We start from the raw sequence: 9,976 nt of genomic DNA, 5'->3' as shown, positions 1-9,976 counted from the left end.
TTCTCTGTTAAGCCACCATTACAGCATCGTGTGGTTATGTTGTTTTAATTTTCTTTTATTCTGCACCACTTACTTCATCACATCTTTGTATATCTTCTTCTTGATCAAAAACTTTTATAGTCGTTACAGCATCGGCATGTATGGGTTTGCACCAAAATTCTATTATTCTCATCGTTTCTGTCTTCTTCTCACTGTCACTCAAAGTTGGAGTTTCGGAACTAAGTGTCTAATAGGTGTGTGCTTCCTACAAGCACAATTCTCAATTGTGCCATTTTTGACTTGCTATATCAATTTGTTATAGTTCGTTCGTTCCTTTTTTTGTTCTGCCTAGTTTTCTCTTGATTACTTTATTCTATAGTTGTAACTTTAGATTTTTAGCTCTATAAAGTAAAACTGATTCTACCTTATGCTGTGACTTCGGAGCTTATTTTTTTTTGTCTATCTCCCGTTTTCCAAATACAAACGTGGTTCATTTATATTTATACATATATTTATATATTGCTCAAATAAACATATTAACACTTTTCGTATTAAGCATTAATCGTCATGTTTTTGTGGTATAATGTGGCTACCCATTACCACATATTACTGTCCATTAATGCAATGAAAAATATCTCTGTTTCCCTTTCTGAATTACTTGCCCTAAAGTCCCTCTGTTTGACTTCTGTTAAGAACTAAAATGTTTCGGGCATATCTCTATCTGTCATAACTATTAGTTTCCTCTCTGAATATCGCTTTGTTTGACATTTGCTGAAAACTGAAATATATCGGTCATATCTCTACTTATTTTAACTATTATTTTTAATTGAATTTTTTTCGACTTTTACCTTAGAACTAACATCACAAAAACAATTGTGTAGCGTTTATCCATAAGTTCAATTAATGCGATTCTTACTTTTATGAAGAAATACTTTTGCTGGTGAAATCAAATAGTTTTATAGGCACAAAATTATTCAAAAGTCTGTATCCAGAAGTTATAGCTAATACAAACGAAGTAATGCATTTTAAATGAGCTAAATTTTTTAGGACAGTGAGCATATATTTGTGAAGAATCTATCTATCTTACTAACTTATATAGCTGCCAATAGATGGTTTCAATACAAATAGGTATTTTCAAAAAATTCTATTGCTCTAAAATTTGTTAAAAAAAAACTTAATTTATTTCTAATTTGAAGATTATTTTCTTTTATTTTTATGTTTTTCTATTTACTGTTATTAAGTAGGGGGCGTTCAACTAAAACCTAATAATCTATTATGACCCCTTCATTGATTTTGATTATTTCTCCAATTCTGAATTTGTCGGTGAATTACTGATTCTTCCTCACTTAATCTTATATCTGTATCCGATGATATATGTCCACTTATAGCATCTAAATAATTTATATGTCATAATTTAGTCATGGTGTATAAATTACATTATAAATCATATATCATATGTGTTTCTCACTGAATTTATTTTATTTTATTATTCAACTTATCAGATGTTTTTGTCAATTAATTAAGTACCTCTGCTGCATTCTTAAAACAAAAACCAGATGAATACATATTTTTTGAAGTCTATATATAAAGTGTATTATTTATTTAATAGCCTTAATTTGGTTTCTTATTAATATATATTTATCTTTCGGATATAATAATGAATTAAAGCAAGTGCTTTTGTTAGTATCTCTCAACATCAGAGACATCCGAGACAAGTTGTCAAATTTTATGAATTCTATTAGCTATTATAACCACATAATTTGAAACGCATAAACTTAATAAAAAATTATCTTCCAACCAGACAAACACACACACACACTTACACACATTTAAATACTAATATTGATGTCAACTAAATGCAAGGATATACAAGGATATAAACCATAAAATCCTTACGAATACAAAAACAAATCTAAGCGATTTTTCTTTTTACATATTAAAAATTAAAAACTTTTCACGTCTAATTGTTTTTGTGCTTTCGCTGTGGCTTAGGAAAAGGAAAAACTTTTAGTTTTTCCAAAGTCATGATGACATTTTCTAGTGATTTACATTTTTTGCATGCAAGTAATAGAAAGTTGCTGTTATCTCTCTTCCATGTTAGCTATTGAAAAATATTGCTTTCTCCTACTCTCTACACATTTTGCGGTAGATACTTTTAAGGATAATTTTGCGCTGCATCAAATTATGCTGTTCTTCTTCTTCTTCTGCTGCTTCTGCTGCTAATACTAGTACTCAGTGCTATTGCTGCTGCTGCTATTGCTGCTGCTGCTGTGGTTGTTTTTATTTTGTTGGCAGGATTCCTAATTACGATCGTTTTAAACGCAATTTAAGTTTAAAGTCCACTTAAGAATATGAAAGAAAATGGAGGATAAGACCGTAAAACTGGATGACAGAAAAAAAAGTTGCATTAAAAGTTGCTAGCAACTGCAATTAAGCAACTTTGTCGATATTGGCTTAAGTTTAACAACTTCGTTTTTCGTAATTATAAACAAAAACATTAATGAAAATTTATTTATAATTTGTTTTTGGTTTTTATGGTATATTTTCTTCCTCATTGTTTGTTATTCATTATGATTGTTTATAATTTATTTAATATTCTTATAAGTTTCTACTTTAGTTTTTGATTAACTTGATTTGAAAGTAATAATAAGATTAGAAAGAAGGTAAAACAGTGATTGCTTTAGGTTTCAGTAGTAAAATAAATTATTTTCTGCAATGAGGACAGATGTAAAAAATCTCTCTTGTTACTTAAATGGTCACTACAACCTAAGAGATCATTTAACGAAGTTAAATTGACTTAAATATTCTATACGGTTACCATACATGTCATTGCAACCTCAAGTATTATTTAATAAAGTTGAATGTTTCTGAAGTGGGATAGATTAACTGCGTAATGGAAGCTCAAAGTATGTTGTTTGTAAATGCATTGATCTTGGAATACAAAACCCTCACCAAAAACCTCACCTCACTTTTTTACAACAAACATAAGATTAAGGTAGACTTTTATAAGACTAAATATTCAATATTAAAAAATATGTTTATTAATATTCTGATAATAATATTAATTATGTATGTGACATATGAAACTTTGACATGCGGTCAAAGCAAATTAAGTTATTTACTATAGTCTACGTGATATCTATAGTAGAATTTATTGAAAACCAAAGTGATATTGGCAGCAAATTAAATAAATTTTAATTATCTATAAAAACAAATAACTTGCAATAACGATTTCATAAAAGTAAAGTAAGACTTAAGAATTCAAAAAGGAATAATAGTCAATATAAACCAGGGAAAGGATGACAGTCAATAATCAATATAAATTCGAAAAAGGATGACAGTCAATATAATAATTAACTTGTAGATTTCACTATTATATACACACCATGTAAGACACAAAAATTCAAGAAAGAATTCAATACAATCTATAGAAATTCAAAAAAGCATGATAGTCAATAAAAACAAGGTGAGAATTCAAGAAAGGATGATAGCCAATACTATCTAGAGAAAAATTTCAGGGATATTCTAAAATATCTAAAATATCAGAGATATTCGACTAGAGTCAATAAAAAACAGGAAAGTATTTGAGAAAGTATGAGAGCCAATACATGGTTAGCCCAATTCTACACAACGCTACTAACGCAAATACCCTAAAGAAATTAATAGAAGCAACGCAATAGACTGTTAATCAAATTATAAGTTGGACGAATAAATGGAAAATTAAGCTGAATCAACAAATCTCTCCATGACAAACAAAAAAATCGATTATTTGTCGATAACTCTGTTTAGAGTTCGGATACCATACTTAAACGTACCATACTCAAATACTTTGGCATAAGTTTAGATGCAAAGTTGAAATGATAAGAGCATATAAAGAAAAAACGAGTTAAGCTGAAATTAAAATGCAAGAAATTATATTGACTTTTCGGGAAAAAAAATCACCCGTATCTCTAAGCACTAATGATATACAAGCAAGTATATCCGGTGTGGACGTATAGAATGTAGTTATGGAGAGATAACAGTCCGCTAAGCAGACAGAGTGTTATAACTACTTGACGCAATTGCTGACTTTTCATGGGTGCTTTCAAACACTGCCTCTTTAACTTAACACTTAAAGATAAACCTTTCTGCCCACACACTAAACTTAAAGCAGATTATGCTGAACATAATATGATCCAATATATATAAATAAGTAACATTGGAGAGTATAGTCGGTGTAGAATTGGACAGAAAACAAAATTTAAACTTTTGCTGAATATTTTATGATATACTCGTACTCATAAAAATATGACTCTTAAGAAGAGTTACTCATAAGAGAGTAAATGGTCAGCGGATGAATAATAGAAAAATCAAGTCGAGCCCACAACTATAAACTTAATCCAACGGATGTATGTTATCTGAGAAGAGAATACAGTGTGACGTGTGACTTAGTTGTGGTGTAATGTTTATTATGATATCCGACATAATATTTATGATAACATAGTACTAATATAATACCACTGTACAGACAGTAGAAGAACTTAGCTAGTCAAATTCTCACATTTAGCTATACTTTCGATGCTTTCTATCCATTAAAACTGAATGAATAGACAGAAAGTAAGACAAACAGATAATAAATAAAAATTAGTAATTAATCTATAATTGATTAATTATTGATATTATTGATTTTGATAATATTAATCAAAATCAAATTATGAATAATAGAAGATAATAACTGAAAATGAATTAATTATGATAAATAATCAAATAAAATAATATTTTGGTAAATCAAAAATTAAAATATTATCAAAATTAAAATATTGAGTAAGCATATACACCAATATAAGTCCATTTATCTATAATATCTATAATACGACTGATTTAAATTACTAGGTAAAATCAGATCAAATCAATGATTTGAAGTCAATTCTGTTCAAATTTATTTAACAGAATTTAATAAAATTTTAGCTAAAAACAAGTCAACTAATTATACTAGTCATAGAAAACAATTATCTAAGGAGTTTTTTAGTTATAATAAAACCCAATATTAATATCATTGAAAGCCAGTTCAACAGAAATTCGTTATTAGTTAAATTACAGGGCTTTATAGGGTTCTTATAAAATTTTTAATCCTGTTCAGTATAATGTAATACTGATATAACTGATTAATACTATACTAATATACTGATTAACTATACTATATTTTCTTCCTTAATAAAATTTCATAGTTACATATAATCCCATTTTTAAGGCTTTCTAACACAACTATAGATACAATTAGTGTATTTATGAAGTACAACATTCTTTATAAACTATTTATTTTAATCTTCTGCATAAAACTACCTAATATGAAAGTATGTTATTATTATTTTCTTGACAATTTATGTAGAAATATACAATATATATATTTAAAAAAAATATTAATACTTGTATTGATTATAAAATAACGATGGATTAGCAATTCTAGTCGGGAGTATAGACGCAAACTTCATAGTGCTTTGACCGACGACTTAGTTCAGTCTAGTCGCCTTTCTTCAAGTATAATATTTTATTTTAGTAATAATAATAGTATAGAAAAATATATAATAATAATAATAGTGTAATAAGTGTATAATAATTGTGTAAGAATATAGTGTAAGTATAGTATAAGTAACAGCATAATAATAGTGCAATAATAGTATAATTATAGTATAATAATAGTAAATAATAGTTTAATTATAATATGATAATAGTATAATAATAGTGTGATAAATGTGTAATAATAGTATAATAATAGTGTGATAAATGTGTAATAATAGTATAATAATACTTTAATAATAGTATAAAAATAGTGCAATAATTGTATAAAAGTAGCATACTATTAATAATAATAATATAATAAAAGTTTAATACTAATAATGATAGCTTAATAATAGTATAGTAGTATGATAGTGTGATAATAATATAATTATAGTATCATGAAAGTATAATAATAGTATATTAATAGTATAATAATAGTATAGTAGTAGTTATAGTATAATAGTAGTAATAGTATAATAACAGTAGAATAATAGTTTAATAATAATGTAATAAAAGTGTAATAATAATAGCATAATCTTACTAACTATCAGCATATACTAAAAAACAAATATTTCTTGCTTAAATAACTAAATTTTTTTGTCATAAAATAATTTCTTCTTAATATTTATTTAAATTTTAATTTATTTCTTTATCGATTTTCTGTTTTTTATTATATACGAAATAATTAAAGTACTTCAATAAATACCATTTCTTAAGTTTTTATATTTTTAATTGGAAAATAAAAAGCTTAAGTTTATCAAGTAAACATCCTTCCTTATCTTTAAGAATCTGCATTACATTCATTCTGCATAATAAAACTTATTCGTAATTAATGGTATTATAAAATATTTATATACATATATATTATATGAAAGTACTTAAATTGTAGATTATAACATAATTATATTCTACAATTTAGTGAGAAGTATAAAATTGTAACAAAAATAAATCTCAAAATCCTAATCGCTCCACAAAATAAATTTGAAATTTGTTTCCTTGCGTTCATGAAGGAAACTTAATAAAGGAAACAAAATCCTCTTCTATTTTAGCTTCTATTTTTGTACTCGTTCACTTCTCTATTAATGCAACATAGTAACATAGTAAAAATATATAAAATTGCTCTTCCACACCTACACAGTATTAAGTGCTCATCTATTATTGAGGGGGCCATGTAACCTCAGGTAATTTGTATGGACCAAAGAATGTGCATATAAAAGCTAAAAATACACTAAATATAAGATTGTGAAAATAATAGAAAAATAAACAAAAAAAATAAACAAAAAAAAGTAACAAAAAATACAATAAAAATGAATAGAGAACAAAAGTGTAATAAATTTTTGAACATTTTCTACGTAAATATTTTGCCTTGCAGGCAGTTTTTTGAACTACTAAATTCATAATTCACATTCATGCAACTATAAATATACGTACGAGTCTTTCATATATGAGAGTAAAAAATATTTCGTCCTTTAACTTCAACTTACCGAGAAAGCAAAAATTCAAACAGAACAGCAGTAAAAAATAATCCATTTTCGATGTCAGTTGTTGGGAAAAAATATTGAATTTTTGTTGATATAAAAATTTCTTAAATTTGGCTTTATTGAATTTTTTTTTATTTGTTTTTTTTTTTTTTTGATATTCTTTTTCCTTTTTGAACAGCAGCAATTATGCTTAGACGGTTTATATATTTGATATTGAAAAAAATTGACGAGTTTTAAATGCACAATATTCAATAAGAGCAGCAGTGCAAATTTTATAACATTTATAACATTACTTTATAACATTTAAAATAAAAAAAAATTTGTGATAAAATAAAAATATTTAAAAAAAAAAAATTTGTTGAAGAAATTAATTATACTGCTTTGTGAAATGAATACAAAATAAAAATTTGTTTTTAAAATAAATTAAACTTGTACACAACACAAAAAGAAAAAAAAAACAGCAGACTTAAGTTCAAAAGGACATTAACGTTTACTGACTTGTATAAATAACAGCGTCAGCGTCAGCGTCATTGAGAGCAAATGCTAAATCGTCTCGGCTTATAGCAATGTTTTGCTTTGTACTGCGATTAAAATACACAAAACACAACAGAAGAACAAGCACAGGCACAAAAAACAGTAAAGGATATTTACAAAAACGAAATCGAATGAATGAAAATAAACAAAATGAAGACACTCAAGGATACAATGTTTAGATAAATAATTCACGTTTTATTACAAATGTTTGGCAAATGGCAAATGCTGCTATATAGCTTTTTCAGGATATGTACGTAGTTGCTATTTTTTTTTTTTTTTGTATTTTTTTCCTTTAATACTTATTTGTTGTTTCTTTTGCTCTGTTCTATAGCATGGTATGGTCGTCTATGGTATGGTACATCCTTCCTTCGCTGTGTGCTGCTGTGTGCTGTAGTCTTCTACGAAATCTTTCAACTGTTTTCTTACAATATTACAAGGACGTTTTGTACTGCTTTGCTATGTTATCGTAGCTGTGCTGTAGATTTAATGAGTTTGCATAATTTTACTGCCAAGTGTAGTATAAAAAAAAAAAAAGTATCTAAAGATTTTTCTGCAGTATCAAAATACACTTTAATATTATACTTTAAAGTATTTTTTTTTTAAAGTACTTATGCTGTTTATAATTTAAAGTATCAATGATAGTTACTCTTGCGTTACTGTTTTTAAAGTGACCGGCTATGCATTACGCTTAACACTTTCAGCATTTTTAAACATTTTTAACATTTTAAAACATTTTAAACATTTTTAATCATTTTATTTATTGTTATTTTTAGTTTATTGCACTTTCTGCTTATTATTATCACTGCTGCGCTATGCTTTATGACTTTTATTTTGCTTCACACACAATTACACATTTTTGCCGAGTACCGAAAAAAAGCTTTTAAACTAATTATCCTTTTTTGCACGTTGTATATTTAGCAACACTTAAAAGGATTAAATAATATATGCGACATGCTGGCTTATAGAGTGTGTCATGTTTTTATGCGTTATGGTTGCTACTGTGGCAAAATTGTGTGAGTCCTTTCTGCTTTTGTTTTTTTTTCTGTTTCTGTTTTTTTTTGTTGCTGTTCTTTTTTTATTGTGAGTACTTTAACCCACTTAGAGTGCAGAGATACGCACATTTATGTCACTTACTGCAAAAAGTATAAAAACGAGTTGTTACTAATTATGCCTTTACAAACACCAAACACACTTAGATGTGAGCACAAGTCGTTAAAGTTAATGCATTAATGTAGTTCCACTTTGAGTGTATATAAATGCGTCCTTTTGTTTAAAATTTTGGGCGTTATTCGTTTAAACGTTTCAATGGAAATTTCATGTTATATTCTAACTGTTACTTATTACTTAGATATTAGTAGATTATGCTTGCGCTAAGTTTATATTGCACATTATTAGTAATCATTTAAAATATTATAAAAAGAAATTTTTCACTCCCGATTCTATTTAGTTTTAATGTTTATTATGTTAAATATACTTTTCACAATTTTTATATGTGCACATAAAAACGATTTTACACGAACTTTAACTGCAGCATTTCACTCTATTTTCGTTAGAACCCATAAGTTAATTTTGTTGCCTTACTTTCTTTTTTAGTTTATCTGAAAAGTACTTAACGGGCAAATCGTAAAAGCGTAACTTAGTGCCACACTGTTTCAAGTTTACAAGCTGACTGATGTGTCAAAATGCTGAGATGCTGCACAATGCCCTAAGTGAGCATTGATGCAGGATATCTATGTTCGTTTATCTTCGTGTCAATGGGAGTTTTATCACTTCGTTTTTGTTTCGGTTTAATCACAAAGCTACTACATCCTTGCTGCCAAATGCCAAATGCCTGCTGCCAACTGCTGTTAGATGCTGATAACACTTTTTCCAAAGAGCATAAAAATTTATGTAAACAGAGAAAAAATGTCTAACATAAAAGCAAAAAATGCCGCTTAACAGTAGAGTATTTATGTTAACAGAATTCTGTTCATTTTAACATAATGTGTAAAACATGCTAATTATGTTAATGTTAAAACAGAAATGTTCTTCTGAACAGTTGGCAAATATTTAAATTAAAAAAATGTAAATTTAACAGTTGGGCAATAATTTTTTAATTAATGTTAAAAACAAAAATTCATTTCAATAAAAATTTTATAGTTAGTTAGTTAGTTAGTTGTGGTGGAGGGAGGACAAGACCTCCTCAATTAGCTAAAGACCCGTTTTGAAACCACAAAAACCTCGTAATAGTGGGTAGTAGGGAAAATGTCAGGCTAGAACGAACCAGAGGCATTTACATAATAAAATTTTAGAACTTTTTTATAATTTTTATAACATAAAGAGACAGGAGGAAGATACTCAATATTTGGCTGTATTAGAAACAGATGTATATAGATAGAGCCCTGAAATTACTTACGAAAACTGACAGGCTTACCAACACTGCGTTATCGAATCTCAAGTGGTTA

The sequence above is a fragment of the Teleopsis dalmanni genome, chromosome 2, assembly GCF_002237135.1.
Source record: "Teleopsis dalmanni isolate 2A chromosome 2, ASM223713v2, whole genome shotgun sequence".
In the NCBI taxonomy this organism is placed as follows: domain Eukaryota; kingdom Metazoa; phylum Arthropoda; class Insecta; order Diptera; family Diopsidae; genus Teleopsis; species Teleopsis dalmanni.
Note: the sequence above shows the minus strand (reverse complement) of the source record.